This window comes from Vigna unguiculata, chromosome 4, assembly GCF_037176805.1.
Source record: "Vigna unguiculata cultivar grain cowpea cultivar isolate G323 ecotype 2 chromosome 4, ASM3717680v1, whole genome shotgun sequence".
Classification (NCBI taxonomy): domain Eukaryota; kingdom Viridiplantae; phylum Streptophyta; class Magnoliopsida; order Fabales; family Fabaceae; genus Vigna; species Vigna unguiculata.
This window is the reverse complement of record NC_140795.1, coordinates 38,222,920-38,235,040: the sequence shown is the minus strand read 5'-3', so window position 1 is coordinate 38,235,040 and position 12,121 is coordinate 38,222,920. Positions and strand designations below refer to the sequence as shown.

The 12,121-nt window shown below is 26.3% G+C and overlaps 1 non-coding gene across 1 annotated transcript; it reads left to right on the top strand.

Annotated features, from left to right (window-relative positions):
- Positions 1 to 7,388: 7,388 nt before the first annotated feature.
- On the top strand, positions 7,389 to 7,462 carry TRNAI-AAU (transfer RNA isoleucine (anticodon AAU)). Its single transcript has one exon. It is a non-coding gene; the product is annotated as a tRNA-Ile (tRNA).
- Positions 7,463 to 12,121: the final 4,659 nt, after the last annotated feature.

The following is a 12,121-nucleotide window of genomic DNA, read 5'->3' as shown; positions in this document are numbered from 1 at the left end:
TTTTTCTTTTTTCTGATGTTTTCCTTTTTTCATTTTTCCTTTTTCTGATGTTTTTCTTTTTTCTGCATCTAAGTTTTGTGCTACCTAACTAACTCCCTTTGAAAATGTTTATACCTAATTATATTAACATTTTTTATAGTAAAAATTTAATTATCGTTTAATTATATATTTTATATCAATTCAACATATAATAGTTTAACAATCTAACCATATTTATTTATTGTTTATATTATTTTTATTAGTATAGATTCCAACATTTTTATAACAATATCTCTACCAAAGAAACTGTAATCATACAACTAATATATTTATTATACATCTATTTTATACTCAAATAATCTCATTCAAAATTCTTTTTTTTTCTTGGAAATTACAATGTGATACAAGGATTTCATCCTTTTGAAGAACATGTATACAAACACTCTACTTCCTAATATAAAAAACATTTCATACTAATCATGAAATAAAAGTAAACCTTTTTATATATTTAAAAAAAATGTTCAGTTTTCTCTTATCTACCCAACCAATTCTCTATATATTTAATGTTTATCTTTAACATATTTTATTTTGCCCCATTTGATATGTCTATTGGTTTTATCCAATATCCTATGGTATGACACGCAAAAAGCCTTACATTCTTTAGAGCTTCCATCCAATTAGTATTAATCTTCAGTTACATACTTCATGGAAAATTAATGATTGTCGAATTAATAACGTTAGAAATTATTGAACATTTTATAAATGACATGAGAATTAGAGATTGCACAGTTAACCCATTTTGATGTAAATGATTTAATTGTTATATTTCATTAAAGATTTATATCGTAGGCTAAGTTTAACTATAGTGTAACGTGATAATTATATCTTATTGGTCACATTGATGCATCTTTTGCATGGTATATTTATATTGTACATCTTCATCGATTAAATGGGGAATGAAATGAGGTGGATGTTTTAATTATAAGCCCACATGCTAATCATTTGATAAATTCTACAAAACTTTTTCTTACATACATACTTCTGTATTGATGTATTTGTCTCTTTTTATTGTAAAATACTTGTTTGGAAAAGTATCAGACTTTATAAAAAAGGGTTTAATTTTTTTTTTCTATTTTTGTTAAAAATATCAAATTGATCTTTCAGTGTGTTTCTAGTTTCGATGCTAATTTTTTTAAAATTGATGTATTTAGTTATTTGTATTAAATTTTTTGAAATGAATTAAATTTCCGTTTTCAAAATTGAAACTATTAATAAGGATGATTTGTTTTATTGATGTAATTAACTTAATTTTAATGTCAATTTTGACAAAAATTTTTAATCTATTTCAAGAAATTTAATGACAATAATCAAATTATAATAATTTTTTCAAAAATTAAGACTAAAAAAATTAAAGGACCAACTTAACATTTTTCAACAAAAATAAAAATTAAAAAAGTAATTAAACATAAAAAAAAATAACCATTAAAGAGAAACTAAAATGATAAAGAGAAGAAACTTGACAAAAAGAAAAGTGAAAATGTTGACAAAAGCATTAAAAAAAAGAAAAGAAAAGTATAAAAGGGCTATCAAATTAGATAAATAAGTAATTAAAATAACCACAATATTCATACTAAAACAAAATGGAAAAAGTAAATCATTGAAACTCACACAAATTATAATGATTTAATTTAGCTAATCTCACAATAAAAGGTGGTGTCTAATATTTGTTGATTTAAGGAAACTTGAATCTAACACTTTAAACCAAATAATTTTTCACTTTTCCTTTGCCTATTTGGTTAAGAATGTTCTTATAGTGTCTATTATATTTTTCATTGTGAAATTTTTTTTCTTTTCAGATACAAATTTAATTGTGCTTCCAAGGTAAAAATTAACAACACTTAACATTTGTGTTGGCAAGTCTCAAATCAATTCAATGATAAGCTTATTTAAAATTGTTGAGAAATCTTAATACTTTTACGACAAAGAAAACAAAATAACAAAGACATATTCAAAACACATAAGCGAGACTCAAATTAGATTAATCATGCAATCAATTTATACCCATGAAACAATAAGAGGTTAGACGAGGCTATATAAAGACAAGTGAATGATGTAACACCTTCTAAGCTTTAGTTTAGGTTATAACTTTTTATACCATTTTGTAGTTTTCCCTTAAACATGGATTGAATCTACCCATTTAACTAAGACTTTAATCTAAAATCAAATTTTTATATCGTTAGCAAAATTCTCAACCGAGTCAAAAGGAAAACATGAACAAAATAAGTTAAATAAACAAAAGAAATTAAGGAAAAGAAAAGATACAACATACTACCTAAAACAATATATTAAAATTGTATTAAAAAAATGTATTACTAAGTTTTTGGTAGGCAACCCCTTTTCATGCATCATTATGATGAGTCTAGCCTTGCTCTCTCATCTCAATCTCATGATCACAAGAATTGCACCACTTTAAGTAGAGTAATACAAGTGCCTCTGGTTCTTTGGCTAACAAACAAAATATCATGCAACGTAACATATTAGGAAAGGGAAGGAAAGACCACTCAAAATTTTATGTTGATTTATTTAATAGTGTAAATTATATCCAATTATTGACCAACGAGTCAATTTTCACCAGACACTCATGTTACAAAGTACAATCAAGTATTCTTTTGAATCGTAATCAATATTGGCTAATTCTATATGATGATTATTTCATAAATGTAGTCATTCTTGGCTTAACAAGATTATTCTTTCAACAACAATTCACTTATGACTTAACAAGATTATTCTTTCAATAAGTCAATCTTAGCTTGAGGCAAAGAAAATGTGTTCATGATCAACACATCACAGGTTTCACTCATTGGGAAGGAGTTACGTCTTTTGACGTTGACAAAGTTAAGTACTCTATTAGTTTCCTAAATGAAGACAAATAATACAAAGCTTAATACAAAGCTATTTATTCTGCAACTCAAAGTCTTCTTCTTGAAGATGACTTTATATAGCTAATAAAGGACTATCCCAAGATTCTATACAAGAAGAACTTGAAGATGAACCTTTAGGTTTTCTTTTAGAAATTAGTTATGTTCTATGTTTTTGAGCTTTGGGTTTTATTTTATTTATTAGTTTATGTTTTTATGTTTTGGGCTTGGGGTCTTCATGTAGGGTTCTGAGATTTTCTTGAACTTATGTGCTTATAAATAGAAGTACCAAAAATCGATGTAGACACTTTTTAGTTATATATTGAATTTGATTTCATTAAAGAGAGGATTATCTTTATTCTTGGCTTAGGCCTATGGTTCTTATCAAAGATTAACATCTTTGTGACGAATCTTCACTTGACTTATCAATCTGCTAGATTGTGACGTCCTCCATCTCTGTCTTATTTCGCATTCTTCTCTGATTTATTCGTGTCGTGCCTCAGAAACGATCGTACTATTTCTTGGATAGGATTGTATCATCTGGTATCTAGAGCAAGCTTCTGGTTTGAATTTCCTCTTTTGTTATTTTTTTGTCATATGAAAAAAAAAACTAAAATTTTTCAATGACTATTTGTTTTGTGTTTTGTTTTTAAATTTTGTTTGTTTCATTTTTTTAAGGAGTAAAACCCCTAAGGTTTTATCCAATTTCGTAAAATTTTTTATTTTTCATATATTTTCCTTTTTCGTTCTCCGTTTAAATTATGTATTTCTACATTTGATTTGTAAAAATTATTTATTTTTGTGTTTTGGGATTTGTAAGGGCACTTACATTGATTTACATGAGTCTGGGAGTTTGAAGGAAAAAATGTTTAGTTTGTTTGTGTGTTGAACTACAAAAAAAATAATAATAATAAAATTGTGGATCAAAGTCAGAAGAAAACAAAAAAAAAAGTAAGGATCCAAAAAAAAACAAAAAGGGGAGTTCAACATAAATTTTTGTTGCAATTTTATTTGTGGTTTATTGATTGCAATCAATCTTTTTCTTAAAGTCTTCGTGTTGTCTCCTTTAACTCTCTTTGGTAGTCCTATTATTTTCTAATTTTAATTTTCTTTTTTTTTTGTCTTTAAAATTCTTTGAAGTTTTGTCTAGAGTTTTGTATTTTCTTCGATCTCTTGAGTCAAGATTTAGATCTCGCAACATTTTTCACATTGTTTGTTCACTCTTTGCTTAAGCTACTGGAGTTCTTTGCCAAGCGCTAAAGGCAAGAGAGCACATTCAAGAAAAAAACCCCTATAAGTGTGATACACAAGTGAAAATTTGAGTGAAACACTTAGAAGAGTGGTGAGTTCCTAAAATATATTTTATTATACTAACATTTTCTTTCATGAACTAGCAATATTGAGTAATACAACATATTTCCACAAAGGCATCCTTCTGGAACTGGTTTAACATATGGTTTAAATTATCCTACTCCTAACTAGGATCATTTGGTTAGAGGACTTGAACGTACCAAGAGAGTGACATGTAAAGATACACCTAGTGTTTATGAGGCCTTGGTAAAGGATGTCAATGGCAAGATTGCTAGAATTAAAAGGAAGCACAATATTGATAGAAAATCATTGTCAAAGACAAGTGCACTAAGATGTTCCAAATGTAAAGGCTATGGGCATGAAACTCATCAATGTCCTAATGGGGATGTAAGTCCCATGACCAATGAAGACCTCGAGAACTACATTTCAGACTTAAGAGAGGAGGAAGAAAGGACAATGCAAAAATTAGATGTATTGAAAAGAAGGCAAGAGTGGAAGCTAAAAAATGCCCATGAGAATGAAACACTTAAAGAAAATGAAGCAAAGGAAAAGAGAGAAAAAAAAGAGAAAGAGACGGAGAAAGGATACTTAGGGAAGACTTGCTCATCAAACAACAATGGGATCAACAATGGGAAGACGAAATGATGATAAAAAAGGATACAAGCTTAGAAATATATACTCATGAATTAGCTTGTTTACCCATTCCTAACAAACCTATGGGTGATCAAAGTCATACATGTAATCTGGTTGTTTGTTTGTGCAATATTACATTTTTTTTCTTTGAGCATTATATCTTTAATTTAAAATTATTTGATCATTTGTGCAGGTGCATATTTGACCCTGTAGGCAGACCTCCAAAATCTTTGATAATAAGATATTGCCCTATTATAGGATCCAAATCCCATTTTAGTAGAATTTCTAATTTTTTTTATTTAATCAATGTCTCTGATTTATGTTTTGTTTGTGCATAGGGCCTTCTAGAATTCAGGTTGAATTCTCTCCAAACAGGGGATAATGATAACGAATCTTCAAGTGAGACGAATTTGACGACAAATTCTCTTCAAGAATGAGAAAATGATAGAGGACTATCCCAAGATTCTATACAAGAAGAACTTGAAGATGAACCTTTGGATTTTCTTTTAGAAATTAGTTATGTTCTATGTGTTTGGGCTTTGGGCTTTCTTTTATATATTAGTTTATGTTTTTATGTTTTGGGCTTGGGTCTTCTTGTAGGGTTCTGAGGTTTTCTTGAACTTATGTGCTTATAAATAGAAGTACCAAAAATCGATGTAGACACTTTTTAGTCATATATTAAATTTGATTTCATTAAAGAGATGATTCTCTTTGTTCTTGGCTTAGGCCTATGGTTCTTATCAAAGATTAACATCTTTGTGGCGAATCTTCACTTGACTTATCAATCTGCTAGATTGTGACGTCTTCCATCTTTGTCTTATTCTACATTGTTCTCTGATTTATTCGTGTCGTGTCTCTTGAGGATTCAAATCCAAAAACGATCGTACTTTTTCCTGGATAGGATCGTATCAATAGCCGTGGAAGAAAAATAACCATTGCAAATATTTTTCTAACCATTAAGTCAATTTCATATTCACTTGAATGAGTTGCATCGGGGAAGCATTGATGTTGAAGATGCATTAAATGTGCTCCATGCATGCATTACATGAACTTATCTTCCTTAAGCAACATCCTAATAGTTGGTTAGCCTTATCAAGTCTTCAATCCAAGAACATTTACTTGAAACTCAGTAAAGCATAGATCTATAAATAGCAAATGATCATTTCTAGAGTTTATAGAGCATGTGTAAAGGAGTTAGCAATAACGAACCTTCAACAAACATTTTGAGGATGCCAAAATCTTTGTATAGTCATAAAATTTTGAGAAAGTGTAAAATATATAAAATAAATTAAAATTTAAAAACAACATTTTAAATTATATATATATATATATATATATATATATATATATATATAATTTGCAGGGTCCTCTGAGCTCCATGATGGTTTGCCACTAAGAGTTTATATTTTTCACTTGAATTTCTTTTGATTAGTTTTTCTTTAACTGGGTTGGTTGTCATCTTACCTGTCATTTTGTTTATTTACCTTCATGTATTATGAAATGTGAGGTTTTATACTTAATATAACATTATATTATGATTAATGTAAAAAATCAAGTGATTTTTATTATTTCCATTGAAAATGTGTCAAATAATAAGAATGTTGTGATGATAAGGACAATCCTTTAGTCATTGTAGATAATGATATGAAAAGTCGTATGAAAACATGACAATCTCATTATTCAACACGTTTTAATGAAAACACAAAAAGTCACTCATTGTTCTACATCAATCATGAGAATATTTTTATATTAACCATCTAGTCTCGCATTTCTTAATATGTGAAAAATAAGTAACTAAGATGACAAACTAAGATAATAGTTACGTTGGCAACGACTCAATTGAAACATATAATATTTTTAAGTACTAGAAAACAAAAAAGAAAATTAACTCTCAAATACAAATATTTAAATTGATTAGTTAAGTCTTAATTTTTAACGATTTTACTTTTAATTGACTTTTAATTAAAATATTTTTAGTTAAATATATCATTTCTAAAAAATATTAAATATTTTAAATTGTTTTTATTTAAGCATATTGGTCCATTTATCAATGGAGTATAAAACAATAAAATGTAATTCTTTTTTATGAAGATAAATTTATTTGAATTATAAAAAATAAATTTCTAAAATTTTAAAGAGTTTAAAATCAGTTATTTCTATTTGAGATTTCAATTTGGATCAAATTAGAAATTTAAATGAATAAATTGGTAATAGAAAAATTAAGAATAACATAAATTTTACTTTTTTAATTACAAGCTTACAGTAAATAAAAACTTAATAAATATTAGAAATGAGTGATACATATAATTTAATTGAATTTGTTATAAATAAAGCTACATAGTTTGAGTAATTTGTTAACTATCTTGACGTTACAAAAAAAAAAAAGTGTTATACATATAACTTTTTATCCTTAAAAAAAAACAATAATCACTTGTTTACAGTCTACCGTTTTCCTCCTTAAAAAAAAGGCACTTAATAGATTATTTTCCTTTTTTAGTGTTTGCATTTTGTAAAGTTAAAATCTAATAAAAAAACTTAATATCGTCTGGCCTATTAGCTCAGCTGGTTAGAGCGTCGTGCTAATAACGCGAAGGTCGCAGGTTCGAGACCTGCATGGGCCACTTTTTTCAAACGTTTTTCATATTAGAATTAAACATTTTGTAATGTTTTCTTTGTTTTGCTGCATCGTCTGGCTTAATAGTTTAGTTGGTTATAGGTTTCGTGTTAATAACCAAGAGGCTTTAGGATCGAAACCTGCATAAGTTACCTATTATAAACGTTTTTCCTATTTTAATTAAACATTATCCAATATTTTCTTGTTTTTCGGCATCTTATGATACGTAACTAGGTACCTTTGAAAATATCTATAACTAATTATATTAACTTTTTTTAAAGTAAAAATCAATTATCGTTTAATTATATATTTTATATGAATTGAAAATATAATAGTTTAATAACTAATCATAATTATTTCTTATTTAATTATTTTTATTTGTAAAGATTCTAAAATTTATATACTAATATCTCTGCCAAGGAAAATGTAATCATACAACTAGCATTTTATTACATCTATTTTGTAATTAAATCATCTCATTCAATTTCTTTTTTTTTTAAACTACAATATGATACAAGTCTGAAGAGCTTGTGTACAAACATTCTACTTCCATATAAAAAAACATTTGATACTAATCATGAAATCAATGTAAACATTTATATATATATATATATATATATATATCACTCTTCTCTAATCTACCCATCCAATTCTATATATTTAATGTGCATCTTTAACATATTTTACTTTGCAACATTTGATACATCTACTTATTGGTTTTATCTAATACCCTCTGGTATGCACACAAAAAACCTTACAAATTCTGTAGAGGTTCATCCAGTTAGTACGGGTATTATTAAGCTGTCCCCAAAACCATTTATTATATAATCTTGAATTACATAATTAATGGACAATTAATCATGTGAACATTTTTAATTAGTATTTGGTATTATTATCAAATAATATTATGTTATAAAATAAAGCTAGCAACATAGAAAACAAGGAAAGGAAAAACAGATAATGAAGAGTAACTTTTGCATGTATCTTATTATTGATAGAAAGAACCCTAGTTGTATATACTCACAAACAGATTAAATAATTAATATAAATATTTAAACTTAAAAGAGGAGTAATTGTAATAAGTCAATCAATCATATCAAACATATGAGGTAACTGTATCAAATCAATGGACAACCATTAATTCATAACACTCCTCTCCTAATACAATAATACTCCCTCTCAAGTGTTCATTGATAAGAGAATGTGTTTAGTTAAAACCTTACTAGAAAACACCATTTGGGATAAAAACTTAGTGAAAGAAAAAGAGTACAACATTCTGTATTTTTTAATACAATATCATTTATCGCATATTTTATTAAGATGGTGAAGTCAAAATCCTAATAAAGGAAAAAGAGTACAATATTCTATATTTTTTAATACAATATTGTTTATCGCATATTTTATTTCTCCCCTTCATGTAAACTCATATCATTAAGATGGAAAAGTCTAATCTTGTGAACCAATTACATTTAAGTTCTCTTTGGTAAAGACTTTGTAAATAAATTTGTCAAATTTTCACATGAATAAGTCATTTGGATCTCTATATCACTTTTTCAATTGAACAATTCACTATTATCTTCATATAAGATTGTTGATTCCCCTTTTCCCGAGAATAGACCACAAGTTTGTCACACATATTGAATTATAGACCTTAACCAAACACTTCACGACTTACCTTATGTAATGCTAAAATTTTGCATGATTTAACGATGTTGCTATTATGGTTTGCTTCACTGACCACCATGAAACCATTATGTTATCACATGTGAACAAATATCTTGTTTGTGATAAACCACTATGACATTGTGAGGATATGCTAACTAACATGCATTTGCATAGCCATTAGATATGATTTTGAATCATTTGGATAAAATAAGCTCATCATAATACCCTTAAGGTAACAAATTATATGTTTTAGTCCAATCCAATGTCTTCTCGTAGGTGAAAAACTATATCTTCCTAAACAAATTTACAACAAATGAAATATCAGGTCAAGTATAATTAGAAAGATACATTAGTGCTCCTATCAAACTGAGATATGGTACTTCTAGACGAAGAAGTTCTTTATCATTTTCTTGAGGTCTAAAAGAGCCTTTATCAATATATAACAACCTCACGACCATTAGAGTGCATAATGGATGTGACTTGTCCATTTAGAACCTTTTAAGCACCTTCACTATATAATTCTCTTGATGTACAATCTTAATGTACAAAAACACCTTTACTTAAATACTTAATTTCTAATCTCAAAGAAAACTTTGCCCTTCCAAGATCCTTCATCTGAAATTGTTTCTTTAAGTAATCAATTTTCTTTGTGAACTTATTAAGAGTTCTAACGATGTTTATGTCATTTACATAAACAACAATTATGACAAATTCATTTTCTAATATTTTCATACAAATACAAGGACAAATAGGATAATTTTTATACCCTTCTTTTAACAAGTACTCATTAAGATGGTTATACCACATACATCTTGATTGCTTTAACCAATAAAGGGGAACTTGTTCAATCTTATTGAATAATCCTCTTTAGAATTTGTCTTGGACAAATTAAATCTTTTATGGATTTTCTGTTGCCAAAAGAGGAAGATTTAAACTTAAAAAGATTTTGATGATGACAAGGAATCTCAAGCATATATTAGAAGATAATTTGAAGACAATTTAATTTAAGTTTAAAGCTCTCTTGTAACAAGTTAATTATGTTTTGAGTAACTTAAATTAGCTTAGATCATTATGAAACAGCAACTAGCTCAATTCTCTAATACATTTTTTTCTTTAACTCAATTCTAGTGATATAAAGATATTTCAAATCTCTGTCATTATTTGTCTTAATACGATATCCATTTAGACAAATATTCTTGAAACTTAATAAGTTTCTATTAAACTTCTTGGTTGAAGTATAATAGCTTTTATGGAGCCTTCAAATATATTTGTAGTACCAGAGATAATGCTAATATTGACTTCTCGCATAACCAAACAAAAAAAATTATTACTCTTGAAAATCGTGTATGAGTGTTGCACTATCAACGAAACACAATATATTTATTAGTCTATACAACACTACTACATACCAAATGATCATATATATAATTAAATTTTAATGTACTTAATAACCTCAACTCGTTGTAGGTACCAATCAAAATTTATCAACTTCGCAAATCATATATCATCATATAATATCAAATAAAGCTAAGTATAAAACATCATCTCCGAAAAAACTTTGAATTTATATATATATAGTATAACAAAATAAAAACCACAAATTCATATCAAAATCCTTATTTCACATTCTTACACATAATACGTATATTTTAATATATCATTAACTTAAAAGATATCCATATGTAATATATGTATAAATATTAATATTTGAATATATCCATTCACACTTCCATAACAATTAGTATAGAAAATATATATAATTAGAAATACTCATCATACACTCGATTTACATATACATTCTATACTACAAAAAAAAAAAAAATTCTTATACTTATACATAATACTAACATTAAACATGCATATTTTAAACCAATATATATATATATATATATATATATATATATATATATATATATATATATATTAAAAACACTATAGAAAATTCACTTTAAATTAAATTATAATAAAAATAAATTAAAAACTTCATCACGTAATTGTCATTTTATAACTTATATATATCTTGTATTGTTTTATTTGATTTTCAATAGAATTTCTATAAATAATGCATCTCTCAAATCTTTGTAGGCACAAAACCACACTTATATAGATGAAACTCTAATCAAATTTCTATTTAGTTAAATCTCTTGTGTAACTTTGGTGCTACTATATGGACATACTTTCTAAAACCTTATGAATGCAGTCATAATATTGCAATTAAATTCCTAATGTAATTTTCTACATGAATGTGTCTCCTCCATGAACATTTGGGTATTGTTATACTTTTTTGAGAAACTTTTATAAGAGTACCAAATTAATAGAGCATAATTTCAAAAAAAGAAAATACGAACAAATCAACAAACAATTGTAGAATACTTTTAAAAACAAAACTATTAAAGAAAATTTATAAAAATTTAATGACAAACTATCTATAGCAATATATAAAGAGATTCTCTCTTTTGTGTCCACATTTCAAAATACCAATTTTATCCTTTAAAATAAAATTATTTATTAAATTTTTTAAAATTGACCATTACTTTTACAAATCTTTTATAAAACCGTTTACATGTACTTTTTTTCTTTTTTCTTATTTATCAACGATTATTTTCTCATCTTTTCTAATATATTTAACTTTATTTTTAATAAATATAATTTTATTTTATATATTAACTTAATAACATTACAATATCATCACCTACTAATTTAATATCACACATATTAAAAAATGCGTACACACAAGCGCGATAGCGCATGTGTTTACGCTAGTAATGATAAAGAAAACAAACTTGTAAAAAAAATAAAGAAAAATATAAAAATTGTCAAATTAAATAAATAAATAAATAAAATTACTTTAAGATTCATACTAAAAAAATGAAAAAAGTCTATCAAAGAAAACAAGTCATTGAAACTCACACAAATTGCAATGATTCAATTAAGCTAATCTCACAAAGAAAAAAAAAATGTGTCCAATATTTGTTGATTTAAGGGATCTTGAATCTAACAC